The 18475-nt window shown below is 43.1% G+C and overlaps 1 protein-coding gene across 3 annotated transcripts in view; it reads left to right on the top strand.

Moving 5' to 3' along the window:
* LOC131810802 (uncharacterized) overlaps positions 1-18475 on the top strand; it is a 100999-nt gene that overhangs the window by 16597 nt on the left and 65927 nt on the right. Inside the window, exon 1 of one of the 3 annotated variants that reach the window (XR_009345719.1) lies at positions 8157-8870. The exons of the other annotated variants lie outside the window; for them this stretch is intronic. The gene's annotated coding sequence lies outside the window, so the exon portion shown is untranslated. Of the gene's footprint in view, positions 1-8156; positions 8871-18475 lie in introns of those variants that run through there. 3 annotated transcript variants of the gene reach the window in all.

The following is an 18475-nucleotide window of genomic DNA, read 5'->3' as shown; positions in this document are numbered from 1 at the left end:
GTTTTCAAAAACGTATTCAGACATTACTCATTCCTGTTCCAAAATGGTTTAAAATGTTTTCAATGATAATATTCAGCATAGAGTTCAGTTATAAAATGCCATGCTATAGGAAGAGATTTGGAAGAGCTACATGAAGTGCCTCTCCCTAGATAAGCCAGGGAGATATATCTGCTCTTATTTTACCCTGGGTCAGTTCTCCAGCCTCTCCTTTGGCCTCAATCTAAAACCAAATTGGCAATAAAGAAAACAATAGCCCAAAGTACAGCCAGTGTGTTAGCGGAACTGGATTGCCAGTACTGGTGATTTCTGACTTTGCACAGACCTGGGTGAATCAGACTGACTTCTCCTCAAGCACATGTGATTTATGCCAACAATGACCAGCTCCAGCTTCTTCCTGACAACGTGCTTCCTTAAAACTCAGGGGGCCCTTGCCGCTTAATCAGAGTTAACCCAGGCTTCTCCACCATTCTACTGCTCTGATGCTTCAGATTTTGAAAGCTGTTTTCCTTGAGGACCCTCCTAAGAAGAAAAGAGGAAATCGCGTATGTGCGTGCTTCTCAGACAACTTCAAGGGGTTTTTAGCGAGCAAAAAAAAAAAAAATTTCCAGTGTGTGGTTTTTTGTCTCATCTGAAAGACACTGTGGTTTTCAACTAGCTTGGTGCTGTTACTACAGTCATTTTACCTGACCTCTTTTTTTTTTTTTTTTTTTTTTTTTAACCAGCGTAAGACAAGGCTGAGCTCATACTTTCATGAAAGCCACTCTGCCATCTAAGCAGAACTAACACTGTTAGGAGAGCATGCAAATTGTAATTTTAAAAAAATCCATAAGCCAGCAGTTTCTTTTGACCACAGTGGTTTTTCCCTCCTGCTTGTTCTGCTGAAACAGCAGCGTTGGGCTACCCTGCCAGGCTTCAGCATTCTGCTCTAATTTGCTGTTCTTCTGATGAGAATTGTGCATTTGAGGATGTTTTTGTTTCGTGTGTGCTAAGTGTTGCACACCCAGCTGGATTCTAAGTTTTGCGGACACGGACCCCTCCTTTCTTTGCTCAGCTCCTCTCCTCTATAGGACCCAATAGGGGACTCCATTGTAGGTGCTTGGCTATCAGAGGTGGAGAGAATGTGGGATTGAACAAATGAGTAACCAAACAGATGTTTCCAGTCTCTCATTTTCTAAACTAAGCCATGCAAACTGGATGGGATCCATTTCAGTCCCAGAGGAGGATTGGTGGCAAGGAAGAATTAAGATGAGAGTCCAAGGGGCCCCTGGGTGGCTCAATGGGTTAAAGCCTCTGCCTTTGGCTCAGGGCATGGTCTTGGGGTCCTGGGATGGAACCCTGCATTGGGCTCTCTGCTCAGCAGGAAGGCTGCTTCCTCCTCCCTCTCTCTGCCTGATTCTCTCCCTGCTTGTAACCTCTATCTCTGTCAAATAAATGGGTGGAATCTTAAAAAAAAAAAAAAAAAAAAAGATGAGAGTCCAAGAGCACGGGCAGGAGCTGAAGAGTTCGCCAGCTCTGTGGTGAACGTGATTTAGAACTCTGTGGATGGAAGTCATGGGCTATAATCAGGTGTTCATGTGTGTGTACATGTGATATGTATCATATATTTAGTTATGCCCATTCAAGTAATGATCTATGTATTTCTCTGTGTTGTAAGTTCTGTACATCTGTGCGACTTACATATAAACACATGTGTATTATGCATGTGTGTGTGTGTATACAGTTGGCCCTTGAACAACACCAGTTTCAACTGCATGATTCCTTTTGTACACACATTCACACTTTATCTTTTGATAAAGACAGTAAAGCACTGCCTTTATGATTTTTCTTTTTTTTAAACAATCAGCTTTTTCTTTTTTTCCCTTTTTTAAGAAAAGATTTTATTTATTTATTTTATAGAGATCACAAGTAGGCAGAGAGGCAGGCAGAGGGAGAGAGGGGGAAGCAGGCTCCCTGCTGAGCAGGAAGCCCAATGCAGGGCTCGATCTCAGGACCCTGAGATCACGACCCAAGCCGAAGACAGAGGCTCAATCCACTGAGCCACCCTTTATGATTTTTCTTATAACACTTTATGATTTTTCTTATAACACTTCCTTTATGATTTTTCTTATAACACTTCCTTTTCTCTAGCTTTCTTTATTGTATGGATACGGTACATAGTACATACAACATACAAAATCTGTGTTAATCAACTGTTTATGTTGTTGGTAAGCCTTCCATTCAGCAGGAGGCTGCTAGTAGTTAAGTTCTGGGGGAGTCAAAAGTTATGCGGATTTTTTGACTGAGCCAGGGGTCAGCACCCCTAACCCCTGTGTTGTTCAAGGGTCAGCTGTATGTACATTAAAGAATTTGCACCAGAGATCTGCTTAGAGAACTCCCTTTGTTTGGAAAGATGTTGTGGTTGCCCACTTATGGGTGGAAAGTAATGCCCTAGGGCTATGAATGGAAGAATATGTGGAAGTCAAGTCACAGCTAAACCAATCCGGACCTAACCATCCAGAGGAATTTGGGAGTTGAGAGAGTAGAAGGGAGAGATTAAAGAAAGAGAATGGGATTCCACAGGGCTTTGCTTTGGAAAGTCTTCATGGGGGAAATTAAAGAAAAGAGGCTGAATTCCACGTCTGGGTTGACCCAGAATAGGAAAAAAGATGGCGGAAGTGGAAGTGGACCCCAAGAGAGGGATGAATTCAAGAGGAGCGGGACTTGGGAACTAGAAGTAAACACAAACCTGTATATTCTCACTAACTAATGGGTAAATCTGGGGAGATCGTTTGACTTTGCACAGAGCTTGGGAACAAGATTCAAGCAAATTTCAATTAAATCTTAAAAACTGTTGTCACCTCAACTTACGTCTCTGGAGTCCTTCGAACTAGCAACTGGGAAATCCTCTACTCATTCCAAGAGATCAGTCTCATGTACGACCTCCCTGAAACCTGGAGTTATCAATAAAATAAACAATTAAAGTCACCCCATGGTCTCTTTCAGGGTTTGTTAACGATGGATATTTGAATGGGTAGGTAAGACAGTTTGCCAAGCAGGTGCGACCCTGTCCCCAGAATGACCCTGATTCAGCCGCTTCTCACTCTAGCAATGAGGTGAGCACAAGGCGCCAATGGAACCAACTGTGAAAATATGGCGGATGAGTCATAATGCTTACAAACTGGCATTGGAGCCTTAATTCCTGTTCTCCCAGGGCTAGGTTAGTTCTTATACTAAAATATCGAGGTAATTTTCACACATGTATGATATAGATGGCTATTGTGCCTGTTTTACAAATAGGGGGCCCATGACACGAGCTTGCTCAGCACCAACAGAGCAGGCTTCGGAGTGAGGAATTATGATTTCCTGGGTTGGGCTTGGTTCACTGGACACCATTGTCCTTCCCTACAAAGGGTTTATTGTGAAATGTTTACAAAAGCACTTTTAGGAAGAGGTCAGTGTGTATTCCTATCTTGGTGAAAATGTGGCTGAATGTATATAAGCGATGGCAGAGTCCCCTGGCAGAAGGGAGAAGGGAGTTCAAGCGCTTGATGTGTTCTTACTATGAGCCCAGCATTGGGATTCCTTACCTACGTCACCTGCACTTTCTGAAAGATGAAGTCGTAGGGACAAGTGTTCTGAGATGATGTGGTATTCTCTAACTTAATTGCTTGGACACACAAGATTATGTATTTGTCAAAAGGCCTCCACTGGGACACTTAAGATTTTAAAGTTTCAAGGGTGCCTGGGTGGCTCAGTCAGTTAAGCATTCGCCTTCCTCTCAGGTCACGATCTCAGGGTCCTGGGATCAAGCCCAGTGCCCGGCTCTCTGCTCAGCAAGTTGTTTCCTTGTCCCTCTGCCCTTCCCCCCAACTTGTGCACACGTGCATGCATGTGCACCCTCTCTCTCTCAAATAAACAAATATGATTTAAAGTTTCTTTTAAAAGTTGTAAGGAAATTGAGCCATAAACAGATATTGAACCCTTATTCATGATATAGAGGCTAGAGTGTTTGGTTTTGAAATGTGCTGATGCCTAAAACTTGCCTTGAAGTATATTCCAAAAATAAGACAGATTGTAAGGTGGATGGAGGGATGATTTGATGTGTGATAAAGGGGGTAGAGCAAAACAGTCATTGTAGAATCTAGCTGAGAGATACATGAGAGTTCATTGTATCATTCTTTCAATTTCTCTGTATGCCTGACATTTTTCATAATTAAATGTTAGGGGGGCACAAAAAGATGGTACCCACAGCTCATCTCAGTCTGGCTCCTACAGAAAGCCCAGAAATCTGAGTGCCTGGAAATAAAATATTCCCATCAGGCTAGTTTTTGGCTATGTGGGTAAAAGGACCTCCTTGAAAGTAAAGAAAGATAGCAGCTCGTTCTAGCTGAAATTACATTCTAGAACATATTGCTCTCCTCTCTGAACTACTGTTGCTTGCATTTCTAAGACATAGGTCACAGTCCTCGCTTTGGTGGCTTTTCCACAGCATTTGGCAACATTGGCCACTTCCTCCTCATAACGCTCTCCTGGTTTGTCTCCCACTTCCCTACTGGCCCCTTCTCAAGCTCTTTTAACTACTTTTTAACGTACATGTCTCTTTGGGCTGAGTTCAGGGCCTTCCTTTATTTTACTTGAGCTCTTTCCCTTACCGAGGGTCTCATTGGGTTTGGGTCCCATCTCAGGGATGACATCTCTCAAAGCCATAACTCTGGTCTAATCTTCTTTTGACAAGGGACTCTTAAAGCCACATGTCTCCTTGACATCTCCGCTTGAACGTCCCCCATGAGCTCTTCCCTAACAAGTATACATCCCTTCCACACTATTTGATCCCCTGCTGGGGTGTTTCTCTTTTCTTTCCCCTCATTGAATCAGAGCCACCAGTGACATCTTATGGAAACATAATTCTGGAGTCGCCTGGATGGTGTAGTCAGTCAAGCATCCAACTCTTGATCTCGGCTCAGGTCATGATCTCAGGGTTGTGGAATCAAGCCCCATGTCAGGCTCTGATCTCAGCTTGGTGTCTGCTTAAGACTCTCTCTCCTTCTCCCTCTGCCCCTTCCCCCATGCTCTCTCTCTCAAGTAAAGAAATCCTTAAAAAAATAAAATAAAAACATAAAAACAAATCTGATTATGTCTCCTCTCTACTTAAAACTCATTAATGGCTTGCCACTGTTGTTAGGATAAAGTACACCGTTCCTCATATGGATAGCAAGTTTCCAATGCTGGAGCCCCTGCCTGCCTCTCTGTCCTATCTCCCGTCATCTTCCCTTCGCTCACTGGACTGGGGCCCCATGAGCTTAGGGTCCTCCAACAAGCAGAGCATTTTCCTGCCTCGGGGCCTTTGAATAGGGCAGTCTTTCTTCTTGGAACGCTTCCTACAATCTTTCCTGATAAATCCCTACTCATTGTTTAGGTCTCAGCTGAAATAATGCCCCTTGAGAGAAACTTCCGGACACACCCCTCATCCCAGCTAATCACGCCGTATTCTGTTGTTGTCCATCATAAAGCTTTCACTTTTTGTCTCACAGTAGAATTAGTGATTTGGTTATCTGTCCGTGTGCTTATTTGTTAATGTCTCTCTCCCCTGCTAGACTTCAAGCTCCCTGTGGGCAGGGAGCCTGCCTGGCACGCCCAGTTCTGTGTTCCTGACCCGACCATGAGTCGTGGGCACTCGGGAAGTGATCAGCACACACTTATTAGTTCCATGAATAAATACATCGCTGTGCCTTAGGGAGGAAGCAGTTTGAAAGGTGGTGTGTAATGTCACAATTATCAGTGTGGCATCAGGATTCAGCATCATTAGAACCTGTGCAGTCTGCCCCAGGTGTCACCAAGAACCCATTCCACACTGGGTGTGAGGGGTGTTGGGCTGCATGTGCAGCCTCTTCTGAATCATTCCAGTCCTGCCTCCTGGCTCACTCCCTACATGCAGATAAAGGAAAAGCCAGAAAGAGCAATGCTTTAAATGCCTGCTAAAAACAACTTCCTGGGACACCTGGGTGGCTCAGTCCGTTGTGCATCTGCCTTCAGCTCAGGTCATGGACCCAGGGTCCTGGGATGGAGTCTCACATTAGGCTCCTTGCTGGGTGGGGAGCCTGTTTCTCCCTCTGCCTGCTGCTCCCCCTGCTTGTGCTCACTCTCTCTCTGACAAATAAGTAAAATCCTAAAATAAATGAATAAAAATGACTTCCTTTTCCTCATGCGGGGAGGATTTGCAGGCATGGCCTTCAAGCCCACAAAAATGAAAAACAAGTGCTTTTCAACTCCGAATCACATGGTTGGCCGTTCCTGGCTCAGTAAGTTATTAGACATAGGAACTTCATGCAGAGTTTTATATCTTAGAGCCTTTTTTTTTTTTTAAAGATTTTATTTATTTGACAGAGAGAAATCACAAGTAGATGGAGAGGCAGGCAGAGAGAGAGAGGGAAGCAGGCTCCCCGCTGAGCAGAGAGCCCGATCGATCCCAGGACCCTGAGATCATGACCCGAGCCGAAGGCTGCGGCTCAACCCACTGAGCCACCCAGGCGCCCTAGCTTAGAGCCTTGATATGCCCTATCTTTGTCCTGCAAGGAGCACAAAATGGGCTAATGTAAATGGAAGTGCTTCTCCTGCTCTAAAGCTTGGACCACAGCATCCATGTGGCTTACTGCAGAGCTTGAAGGACAGTAAAATACTAGATACAATGATTTTGCTGATTTTAACAACTGACCACACTACTACCAGTTCCTTACTAATTGTTTTATATTTAGAATAATGAACAACTTGATATTCTTTCCACTTTAACAAGGATACTTAATACTAGACAGGAGCATAGTAGATGTGACCTAAATTCAGAAATACCATTTTCTAAATCAGCAGTCCATTGTCGGGATTCACCTACACAGCACTTAACTTATTTGAGCCTTCAGTTGATCTACTGGTAGTAGCTTTCTGTGCAATACCATACTAAAATCTCTGTTTCCTGCACAGTTACATATAATAATATATTCTTTACTTTCCCATTTGTAAAAGTAATATGTATTCATAAAAATCTAAATGATGTATAAATAGATTAAGTAGCAAAAGAAAATCACTCATAAATATCTTGTCTTACACCAAATATTCTAATAATAAGTAAGACCTCCAAGTAAATATAAACAAGTCTTATAAACAGGCGTCATTTGATGATAATTTTAAAAACCTCTCATACATGGGATTATTTCAAAAGACTGCTTCTACCTTGCATTTTTGTTTATGATACATTTTCAACCTATTGGCTATTAGTTTTTTTCAAGGTAAATGTGTACTTGAGAAGCCCATCCTTTTCAGTTGAACAATAAGAACCAAAATGTCCATTAACTATTCCCAGTGACTTTGCTATAGATAGCATAACTAAGAGATATAGAAATTGTTAGCAAGGCAAATAATGTGAGGATCTATGGTATTTCTTAAATGTCACATAGAAGAGGCAAGAAATGCAAGCTTCATGGCAAATGCCATTGCAGATTATTAATAAATACAGACATTATACTGGCTTTGACTTTATATAGCAGCAGTTCATCTGTATTTGCACAAGGGAACAGCCAAGGATATTGCAAATTTTAAATGCTAGCCTGTCATCAAGAATGAGGCTCACCTCCTGGGATGTTCCAAGAAAAGGCAGAAATACGCCAGGAGCGTTGAGTAAACTTTCAGGCTAAATTCGTGTGAATTACTGGGTAACCATGGGTTTCTAAGTTCTTTTGCAGCATAGGTGAACCTAGTCAGTGTCAACAAGGTTAAGGAAGGGGCTACGGCTGTTCTATATCGCCATCTAGCGGATAGTGATGTCCATGCTCTGAGGTGTATCTGCTGGGAGGGAGACTCGCCCTAGTTAGCAAGCTAGCTGATGAATATTATTGGATACACTGAAGATGAACTAGCCTTTGGGTTTTGGTTTCCTTTAGACTTTAAAATGTCTGTCTAGGGAAATAAATCTAGTATTTCATCATCTTTGGCCAACTTGGAGGAACAATGATCAGCATTTATAAACACGTCTTCCTTTTTTCAAGAATTAAAAATGTATGTGTTAATATTTCCATTAAGTTGCTATCAATAATTAATTTTTTTTAAGATTTTATTTATTTATTTGTTAGAGAGAGAGAGAGCAAGAACAGGCAGACAGAGTGGTAGGCAGAGGCAGAGGGAGAAGCAGGCTCCCTGCCGAGTAAGGAGCCCTATGTGGGACTCGATCCCAGGACGCCGGGATCATGACCTGAGTTAAAGGCCGTCGGTTAACCAACTGAACCACCCAGGCGTCCCTCAATAATTAATTTTTAAAAATATTCTTTTACTCTTCTCCCCAACCTCTTCCTAACAACTTCACAAGTCTTCTGTGTAATATAAAACAAAAAAATAATTCAAGTGTTCTTGCATTGTATTACCAATGGGTAAGCAACACATTAGTGGATCCTGACATCAATATAATGGGTCATGACCAGCACCAAAAAAAAGAGAAAAGATCTATTTGTCATTTTTTGAGCCATCTCTGTACTGTTTTCCATTGCAGGACTCCATTTGTCTGAGTATCTAAAATAGTTAAACTCAGAGAAGCAGGAGTAGAATGGTAGTTGCAGGGGCTGTGAGTGGAAGGAGAAGTGGGGAGGAAGTTAAGGAGTATAAAGCCTCAGTTACACAAGACGGATACATTCTGGTAACCGGTTGAGCAACATTGTGTCTAGAGTTAACAACACTGTATTGTACAATCTATTTGTTTAGAGAGTAGATCTCATGTTAAACTTTTCTACCAGAATTTGAAAAAAAAAAAAAAAAGAATCATTAAGGAAGACGGTGAACAAAAGAAAGAAATAAGAGAGAAAAGAAGGACTAAACTAGAATCCGAAATGTCAGAGTGCTTCTCACATGTATAAGTGAGTATTATTCTGTGAAACTTCTGTGACACACATGGGTGTTTGTGTGTACTAGGGCGGTGGGATGTAAAGGGCTTTTCATTCTGTGGGTCAAGTTCAAAAGCCTCTGCTCTATTGTTCTCAAAAAAAAAAAAAAAGTAAACTAAGCTAAAATCCATGTTGTATGTCAAGTGAATTAGGTTTCCTTGTATGTAAACATGCTTCTCTATCCCTATACAAGGCAGTTTGAAATTTCTGGAGGCAGCACATGGCATAACTTAGAGGCACATAAATTGCTGATCTGCGCTTTCTCTTCCATGGAAAGATAAGGTAGGACCGATCTGGGAGCTTCATCCTGCTGAGCACAGCCTTTGAAGCAGGACAAAGCTGGTTTTGAATTCTGCTCCAGAAACTTCTAGATGCATTTTAGCCTTTGTGAGTGTCAGCGTCCTAACCTGAAGATGAAGCCAATGATTCTGACCACATGAAGCTCTGGTGAGAGTCTAATGGTAATGTAGCAATGAGTCACCAACTCACTGTTAAATACTTCCTTTATTGCCCTAAAGGTCTATATCTTAGCATTGTAAATATCCCTAAGTCAATTTAAAATCTACTCTCAAACTGGAACCCCACTAAGGATTTTTTTCTTCTTCAGGGCAGTCCGGTGAAAGCTTAATACTCTCATCTCTTATTCAGCTTATGAATATGTTCAATTAATTAATTAGTTAATTATAGATTTATTTATTTGACAGAGAGAGAGAGACAGAGGGACAGGGAAACACAAGCAGGGGGAGTGGGAGAGGGAGAAGCAGGATTCCTGTCGAGCAGGGAGCCTGATGCGGGGCTCCATCCTAGGACCCTGGAATCATGACCTGAGCTGAAGGCAGATGCTTAACAACTGAGCCACCCAGTTTAATTTATTAGAACTCTCAGTGGAAGCGTGTTCCTGGCTTCTGTAGTGCCTTCTCTATTTTACAGAGAACATGGATCTCGCTTGGTTTTTCCTTCTCCAAGTGGCGCATGCCATCCTGAAGGCCTTACTACCCAAACATAACAATGGTGTTTTGTGTGAGCAGAGCAGGTCCTGGGAGGAGAACGAGGACCCAGTTCCATTCCCTTTACAGAGATATCGTCAACATAGAACATTATTCTAGTTTCAGGAGTACCACGTAATGATTCAATATTTGTATATATTACAACACGGTTACCACAATAATTCTAGTTAACAACCATCACCGCACATAGTTACTTTTTTTTCTTGTGATGAGAACTTTGAAGATGTATTCTCTTAGCAACTATCTCATGAACAGTACAGAATTGTTAACCAGAGCTACCGTGCTGTACATTACATCCCCAGAATCTATTTATTTTATAACTGGGAGTTTGGACCTTTTGACTGCCTGCCCCCATTTTGCCCACCCCCACTTCCCGCCTCTAGCAACCACCAATCCGTTCTGTCTATGGGGTCGGCTCTATTTTGTGGTCCTTCCCTTCAGCCCGGTGTCTCCTCAGTCCCTTTCTGCTTCTTCCTCCTTCCTTCTGCAACCTGCAGAACCTTATCTCAGAAGAAACTGACCTGACAAACTCCTGCTCAAAATAACACCTATCGTGCTTCCTCAAGAGGGGGTCCCGGTGAGGAAATAAGAAAATGAATGTGCAAGCTGTGAGAACAATGGCGGGCACACCAACGTCAAGTGTTGTGTTCAGGTACTGTGAATCCATTCATAGTAATGTCGGTGAAGCCGTAACGTGATAAAGGTCTCTGGGTCTGTGTGACCTTGGGCAAGTTGTCCAGCCTGTTAAGCCTCAGTTTCCTCATCTCTAAATCATAGAGAATAGTGCCTACCCCTGCCCATTCACAGGACTCTTTTAGAACAGGTAGTGCACAGAGACCCCCGAAACAGGTCTTGGCCATAGTAAATGATTGCCTCAGACTGAATGTTTATATTCCCAAAAGTTCATACATTGAAACCTAATCCCTACTGTGATGACCTTTGGAGGTGGAGCTTTGGGGAGGTGATGAAATCACAATGGTGGAACACTCGTGAATAGGGTTAGTGCCTTTATGAGCAGAGAAGGGAGATTGCGCTCTTTCTCTCTCCCCAGCAAACCGGGAGAAGGTGGCCGTCAGAAAACCAGGGAGAGAGTCCTCACCAGACAATTCTGCAGCACCTTGGTCTCAGACTTCAAGGGCCAGTGGCTGTTGTTTAAGCCCCCCAGACTGTGCTACCTTCATTATAGAGCTAGAACAAAGACAGTGATCAGTAAATATTGGCGCTTGTTATTGTTCTGTCTTCCCAGATTTTGTGATCTCGAAGGACACAGAAAATTCATCCTTAAAGTTAAAATTTTAGAACACCTATGAGTTGTGGGGAAAATGGACGGGGGAAGCAAGGGCTCAAGCGGTGGAAGATGGGTCTGTTGAGGCAGAGAAAGCACCAGGGCTAGGCTCAGGGTGGCAGGACACAGCAAGGTGAAGGTATGCAGCAGTAAACTGCTATCTAATGTTTTCTCAGGTAGGCACACCTTTTTCCTGAATAAAGTCATTTGCAGAAATTTCCTGAAGCAAACAGTGAAGTTATTTATTGGTGTACGATCTTATTTTCCTAGACAAGGATTTCCTGGAACAAATGGCTATTTTATGTTAACACAGATGGACTCGGTTCTCATCATTCTGTGTTTAGTTAATGTGTATTTGATGTTATATTATATAACTGTGCCTCAAACCATTGATCTTGAAAATGATATTATTTAGGACAACACAGAAGTAAATTAAGTTTAAAGATAAAAAGCTGAGTTGATTAAAGAAAGACAATGGTGTAGGTAATACTCAACCCTGACAAAAACAGTATAGTATATGAAAGACTGAGGTGTGAGAAACACTGTTCAGTACTGGGAGACTGTCCTGGTGGAGAGATTGTCCTGCTAGACTGGAGGACAATCTATTATGGGGAAGGTTGGAACTCATAGTTGAATCATCAGAGAGAACCATGGGAGGAATCAGGAGATTGGCAGAGTCAATTGTGTGGCCTGGGAGGGCTTTGGTGTCTTCTCTGTTGTGCAAATGAACTGAGAAATAGAAAAGTCCCCCCATCTGGAAACTCTGACTTACTGGTGGGTCTACTTGGGGCTTGAGCTTTCAAACAGGAAGTAGCAGCTGCTGTTGGAAGAGCCTACGTAAGACAGATGTAGTCCCCAACAGTAGCACCTGCCATTGTGGCCACCCAGATGCCGACTGCCTGGTGTAGCAAAGAGGTGCTGAGACTCAGGGAAGGACAAACCAACCAGAATGCCCTGGCTGGATATTTTTGACGAACTGAAAAGGATCGAGGAAGAGACAAGGGCAGCTCCTGGTCTTCTAGAAGCCAGAGCCGTAACAACTTCTGTGGTGGGGCTGGTGAAGGGGAAAGAGGGCAAATCCCAGGCAATTCAGGCCAAAGTCAGTGTGAATTTAAGGAGAGGAAATTTGGGGACCAGATAGAGAAGGGCCTTTTTTAGGTAGAAAGCCCAAAGACGAGGGAAGAATCCTGGAGGGTCTGCTGTCCTCAGGTGGCTGCTCAGATAAGACAAAGTGTGGTCCTGGGTCAGGGGAGTGATGGGGGTGGGAAAGGAGCTGGCACAAGGAAGTAGCTCCTTTATGTTGCTGAGAATCTCATCCCTGGGTTCATCAGTGACACGACTTGAATCATCCTGAGACTTAAATCTGAGAGCTTCGCAGAACATTCTTCTCAAACCAAAGTGGATGGGGCTTACCGTACAAGCAACTGGGAAAGGAACCATCCTGAAAGCAACCGTATTACCTTTTCTCCAAGACATGGGCCAAATACTGCCAGTATTCTGGAAATCAGAAATTCCTAATGAATTTGTGTGGTGGCTGTAGTTTTACTCACTGCTTTGTTACCCTATCAGCTCCCCTGACCAGTGTTGCGTCGTGGCTGGAGTATGGTTTTAGTAACACCAGACTCCCTAGGAAACTTCACCAGTAACAAGTGACCTAAAAGATTAACAACAACTCAAAAATAAAGCAAAAAGCAGACCCTGGCCTTACCAGCACCAAAAAAAAAAAAAAAAAAGGGGGGGGGGAATCTAAGAAGTGGAAGACTCACCAAAATGTGGACATTTGAATATTTACTATTATTCCTTAAGAGAAAACAACTAGAGAAGGAAAATGTCCGCAGATTTTTCCAGCCAGTCGAGATCCTGGGAATGTCTCTGTGTGGAAGACAAGAGAGAGCCCCTAGGCTTATATTTTTGCCTGTTTTTTTTCCTGTTTGGGTAACATGAGCTGGAAGAAAGAATATCAGTTAATACATGGGGAGAATCGCAACCCAAGAAATCTAAAACATATAATAAAAGTTTCCTCCTTCTTTTCTGTTCGTTTTTGATATTGGTGCTAAACTTCTAAGTGTCATAATTTAAAAGGAAATTTCATGCCCTTCTTATTTATTTTTAGGATGAAGGATGATACCATTATTGTTTTTTTATGTGACTTTCTTTGAAAAATGCAGTATCATATTCCTTCAAAAGAAATTAAAAAAATTTTTTTGAAGATTTTATTTATTTGAGAGAGAGAGAAAGAGAGAGAGAGAACACAAAAGAGAGCATGAGCAGGTGGGAGGGACGGAGGGAGAGGGAGAATCAGACACTCTGCTGAGCAGGAGGCCTGAAACAGGGCTCCATCTCAGGACCCTGGGATCATGACCTAAGCCCAGGGCAGACGGGTAACCAATGATGCTTGTGGAACAGCATCCACAAGAGGACACTTATAAAGATGCTTGAGCAAAAAGAAAATTATTACCCTTGAAAGAAAAGAAATTGTTCGGCCCCTCAGTACCAGTCACCATACACAAGTCGATACCCACCCAGAGCCTGGTGTTTTCATGTTTGTGCCGTGTCCTGGTGGTGTTAATGAAGACCAAGTGACAGAGTATATGCAGAAGGCTTGGGACATTATCAAGACTTAATACATATTAGCTGGTAGCTATTGTTTTTTATGAATCTGAAGAGGGGTTTTGTATGGGGATTCCTGCTTCCCGTGGGCCTGGCGGGAGAGGAAGGTGGTCTGGAGAAGAGGGGGGCCAGGGAGAGGGCACACGGGCAAAGCTCCACTGTCTTCGGGAAAATAAACGGTTAGTTGGCTTATGTCGTCTATATTCCCCGTTTAAAAAGAAAAATAGGAAAGGGAACAAAAAAGAAACAATAAGAACAACAAAAAAAATCAGCAGAAACAGCAAACCTCTAGGAACTGAAGGCAAAAGGAAGAAGAAGGAGGAGGAGGAAGATACTGAGGGAAACTAGTGAGAGAATCTGATTTTGTGACCCCGGGCCTACAGGGAAGGTTTCCACGTGTCGGCCTATTTGAACCAAGGCTGTTTGAAGGAAGAAAACTCCGCAGACAAAAACAGAAAAATAGGAAGAACAAAGGCGAGCGGGGAAGCCACACAGCCCGTGGCATGGAGGGGTATGTGCAAATAAAGGGGTAGTGCCTGAAAAAGGATAGATTTTTAAAAGTATGTAGATGTACCCAGTTATAATTTCATCAAACTTTATACTCACCTTGACAATAAATAGAAGACAACTGGCATAATGTCAACATATTGTTTGGTCAAGTTCCAAAGATACTTAAATTCAGTTTGACAAGTATACAAAACATTACAAAATACAATTATTTAAAAATTGTTTTAATTGTTTTATCGTTGTTTTAGTTGATTCCTGGGCTATTGCTTTTGATAAGTAAATCCTCCCTCATTTTGCTGGTACCTCCAAGGCAGTGACTGACACATTTATATATAATCACAATTAAAGCAAAAACACAGGAACTCCTTGGGTGGTGGGGTGCTTGGGTGACTCATTCATTTAGGGGTCCAACTCTTGATTTTGGCTCATGTCGTGATCTCAGGGTTGTGATATTGAGCCCTGCATCAGGCTCCACACTCAGCGGGGAGTCTGTTGGAGATTTTTTCACTCTCCCTCTACCCTTGCCCTGTATTCTCCCTTTGAAATAAGTAAATAAATCTCAAAAAAAAAAAAAAAAAAAAAAAAAAAACCTCCTTAGGTAGGATAGGATGCTGGGTATGTCACACTACTGGGACATGTGCCACAGGGTCCTTATTTTTAAAAGAATTTCCATCCAGTCTAGTCCTTGTTTTTGAATGCCCTGCCCTGCACTTCTCCAGATGTGGCCTGAAACCCACGTGTATTTTAAGCACCTGTTGATTTGTTTCTCTCCCCCTCGGACTCCAAACTGAAAGGGCAGATGGTGAATAGTTGTTGACTTAGAGCAAAGATCTGTAGGAGGAGAGGGGGCAAGCCCTTTGGGGAGGCGCACCAGCAGAGGGAATAGCAGAGCAGGTGCCCACGACTGAAAAGGCTGGGCATGTTTCAGGAGCAGGTATGGGTGGGTAGTGTGGAGTGATTAGAGTGATTAGAGGGAGGCGGTTAGAGCAGAGAAGGATCTTGGTTAGAGAGGTTAAAATGGGGCTTGCAGATTGGGTAGGACCCGGAAGGTCACTGTAAGAAACTGGCCTTTTATTCTGAATGAGTTGGGAGTCCATGGAGGGTTTCGAGCAGACGGTGATATGATCTGGATTTTCAAGTTAAAAGGCTCCTTCTGGCTGCTCGACTGAGAATCAGCAGGAGAAAGCAAAGACTAAAGTAGCAAAGACAGTGGGCAGGCTATTGTAGCCATCCAGACAAGAAACCGTGGCAGCTTCCCCCGTAGAGAGAGTGTTCACTTCAGCTTCTGGATTCACTGAGCAGGCTGTGAACTGGGAGAGCGAGGGAGATGAGCACGACCCCAAGGCCATTGGTCTGCGTGGCTGGAGGATGGAGTCACAGTGTTCTAGGGGGCACATGGGGAGCAGGTGCACTGTGTGGGAAGCCCAGGAGTTTGGTCATGGGTGTACTAAGTTTGAGTTCCTTATTAGGCACGTCTTTCTTTTTTATGTTGAATTCTGCATCCAGATTGGAGAGCTGGTGGTGTTTCTTTTTCAGTATGACAGTCTATCAGGAACTGAAAGTTTTCATAACAGTCTGGCAGGAACTGAAACCATGGTGGAGGGGAGGAGAGGGGAGGGTTTGAGTGTTTTTGTTTAAATAGGAGGAGACAGGGGCGCCTGCCTGGCTCGGTTGGAAGAGCATAGTGACTCTTGATCTTGAGGTCATGAGTTCGAGCCCTATGTATACTTAAAATTAAAAAAAAAAAAGAGAGAGACAGATTTGCAATCACAATCCCATTGTTCTTTAGTGATGAACACAACATTTGAGGCAGTCTTCAACAGCTGGCGCAGGGCTATTAGTGCTCCGTGTTGTGGGTTTTTGGATTAAGGTAGTTCTGAGGGAAAGTTTGGAATTCGAAAATGCATGTGGGGCTCTGGAGAGGCACGTTGCCTTGGGCCCTGAACATCCCCAAGTTCTCCTGCTCAGTGCGCCTGACGGTTAGGTTCATGCTTGTCCTGATACAGAGCAGTTTCCCTAGTTAGTTAAAGTAGGTCATGGCAGAGGAGGAATGGCTTGTCTGTTGCCAGTTTAAGGGCTGGGGCCTTGATCCCGTGTCCTTCTCCTTCAAGGCAACCCGCTGCATGTTCAGATGTCACTGTGGGCTCATGTTGTAATCCCTGTGTTATATCTGGGCAAGGGAACTAAAATAAAGGTGCAAGTGTTGCTTGCTCTGTTGTTAGTAACGAAGTCCTTTGTCTCTGACCCAGGAATCTCATGTCTGCCAGCACCCAGGAAACAGGAATAGAGTAACGGTTAGAGTATAAGTTGTGTAAAATTTCAGATCCTTCACATCCCTTGATGGGCCACATCTCCCTCAAAGGAGTTGTCCGAAGCCCATGCTGGGATAGAGAGGTAGCTTGGGTGAAACACACAAAAGGTCAGGGCAGTTGGCCCAGACCCAGGGATGGACTCTATTTCCTCCTGTTGACTATGCTTCTGGATGAAGTACTTGATGGGACAAGAATGAAGAACACTGAGCTGAAGACCTTAGGCTAGTTTTCAGTGTGTTTATACTCCTTTACTCACCATATAGTAAAAGGGAGTCATTTCTGCAATTCCTTAGGATTCGGTACAGGATGGGGGCAGGTAGAAATGTCATTTTTAGGGTAAAGACAGCAGATCATGGCTGCTGAAAATAAAGGGAATCCTGGTCCACTTGTGCCTAAGGATGGGCGGGGAGTCAGGCCACAAAAAAATCCAGCACCTTTATTTTTACAAAGAGAATCCATTTGGATATATTTTTAAGAAACTCAGAGACTGACTAGGCCCCTGGGATGCTGAACCCTCTCCATTCACGCTCAATGCCCTTGAGACCACCTCCCTCACTTATGGAATTGAACCAGCCAGCAGATACCCATAGCAAATGTTGTGCTGGGGTAGGGGAGCAGGTACAAAGACCTAGAAGAGTCCCTGATTGTCTAAAGGAACAGTAGGAAGGGGACATCATTTCCTTAAGTGTCAGCTTTTCAGAAATGTATAGTACTAATTTAGTAATGTCCCAACTTTACGCAGTATGACAAATCTCATCTTTATACTATGTGCTGTGCAATCCCTCTTCCTTCTATGGAGACTCATCTTTTGAGAGTTAACATCAGTGATGAAAAAGGGAGGGAAATTAAGATGGTCTGGAACCAGACCATCTGGAACCATCAACACAAAGAGCACATAGATGAATCGATCATTGTAGCAATAGATGAATCGATCATTGTAGCAATAGGTTTGAGTGAGGTACAGTGAAATTTCATATTCCCTCCAGTGATTTCCTTAGTGTTCCCCTCTGACTACCCCAGCCCTTCTGGCTGGCCACAGGCTGTTCTTAGAGGGTTGAAGGAGAGGATTAGAAAGGCGCACTGTGACAAAAGATACATACATAAGTTCATCCCGATCTACTTACTTAATTTAGCTCATGTTTTTGCCCCAACACAGTAAGAAACCCTTGAATCCATTGCTTTCTTTTGCCCTTCTGAACTACGCTGCCATCCCAAATAGATGAGGATGCAGGAAGATGATGGAATTTAGAGAGGCTAGAAACCATTTTGGTAAGAAGTAGGGACCTCTGACTCCTATCCACGTGTGGTCATTTTGTTTTATGTGGTATGTTGGCCGAATGCAAAAAACATCCCATTGTCTTTTCTCATGCAAAATAGTCTACCTCATCTCAATTTGCAAAATTTCTTGTTTACCTCTTTTACTCAGTATTCCAGGTCTTTATATAAAATGACAGACATCATGTCTCAACCTGAAATCCAGATCACTGATACCCAAATTAGATTCTAGTCATTTCCGCCCTCTTTTGCCATCATGTCATCCAACAAAAAACACATTAATTGTGAACAGTCTCAGAATTAGTTCTCCTGCAATATAGTTGGTGAATTAATGGAAGTTTCCGCATCATTTAAAGAATGAAGAACACGAACACAAATGCTTACTGTGTCTATGGCAGGGATTTTGTGGGCAATCACTAGCTACTGGAATCCAGAGATAGAGAGGTAATTACTTGCTTCCCTGGGGAATGGTCTGTTGAGAAAAACACTTTCAGTTTTGTTGTGGGGAAGTAACATTAGGGTTAGAAAGGAAAAAAACAGCACTTTTCAAGTGTTCTGGGAAGGATGGACTGATGTCTGAGG

Source organism: Mustela lutreola, chromosome 11, assembly GCF_030435805.1.
Source record: "Mustela lutreola isolate mMusLut2 chromosome 11, mMusLut2.pri, whole genome shotgun sequence".
Classification (NCBI taxonomy): domain Eukaryota; kingdom Metazoa; phylum Chordata; class Mammalia; order Carnivora; family Mustelidae; genus Mustela; species Mustela lutreola.
Note: the sequence above shows the minus strand (reverse complement) of the source record. Positions and strands in the feature narration are given on the sequence as shown.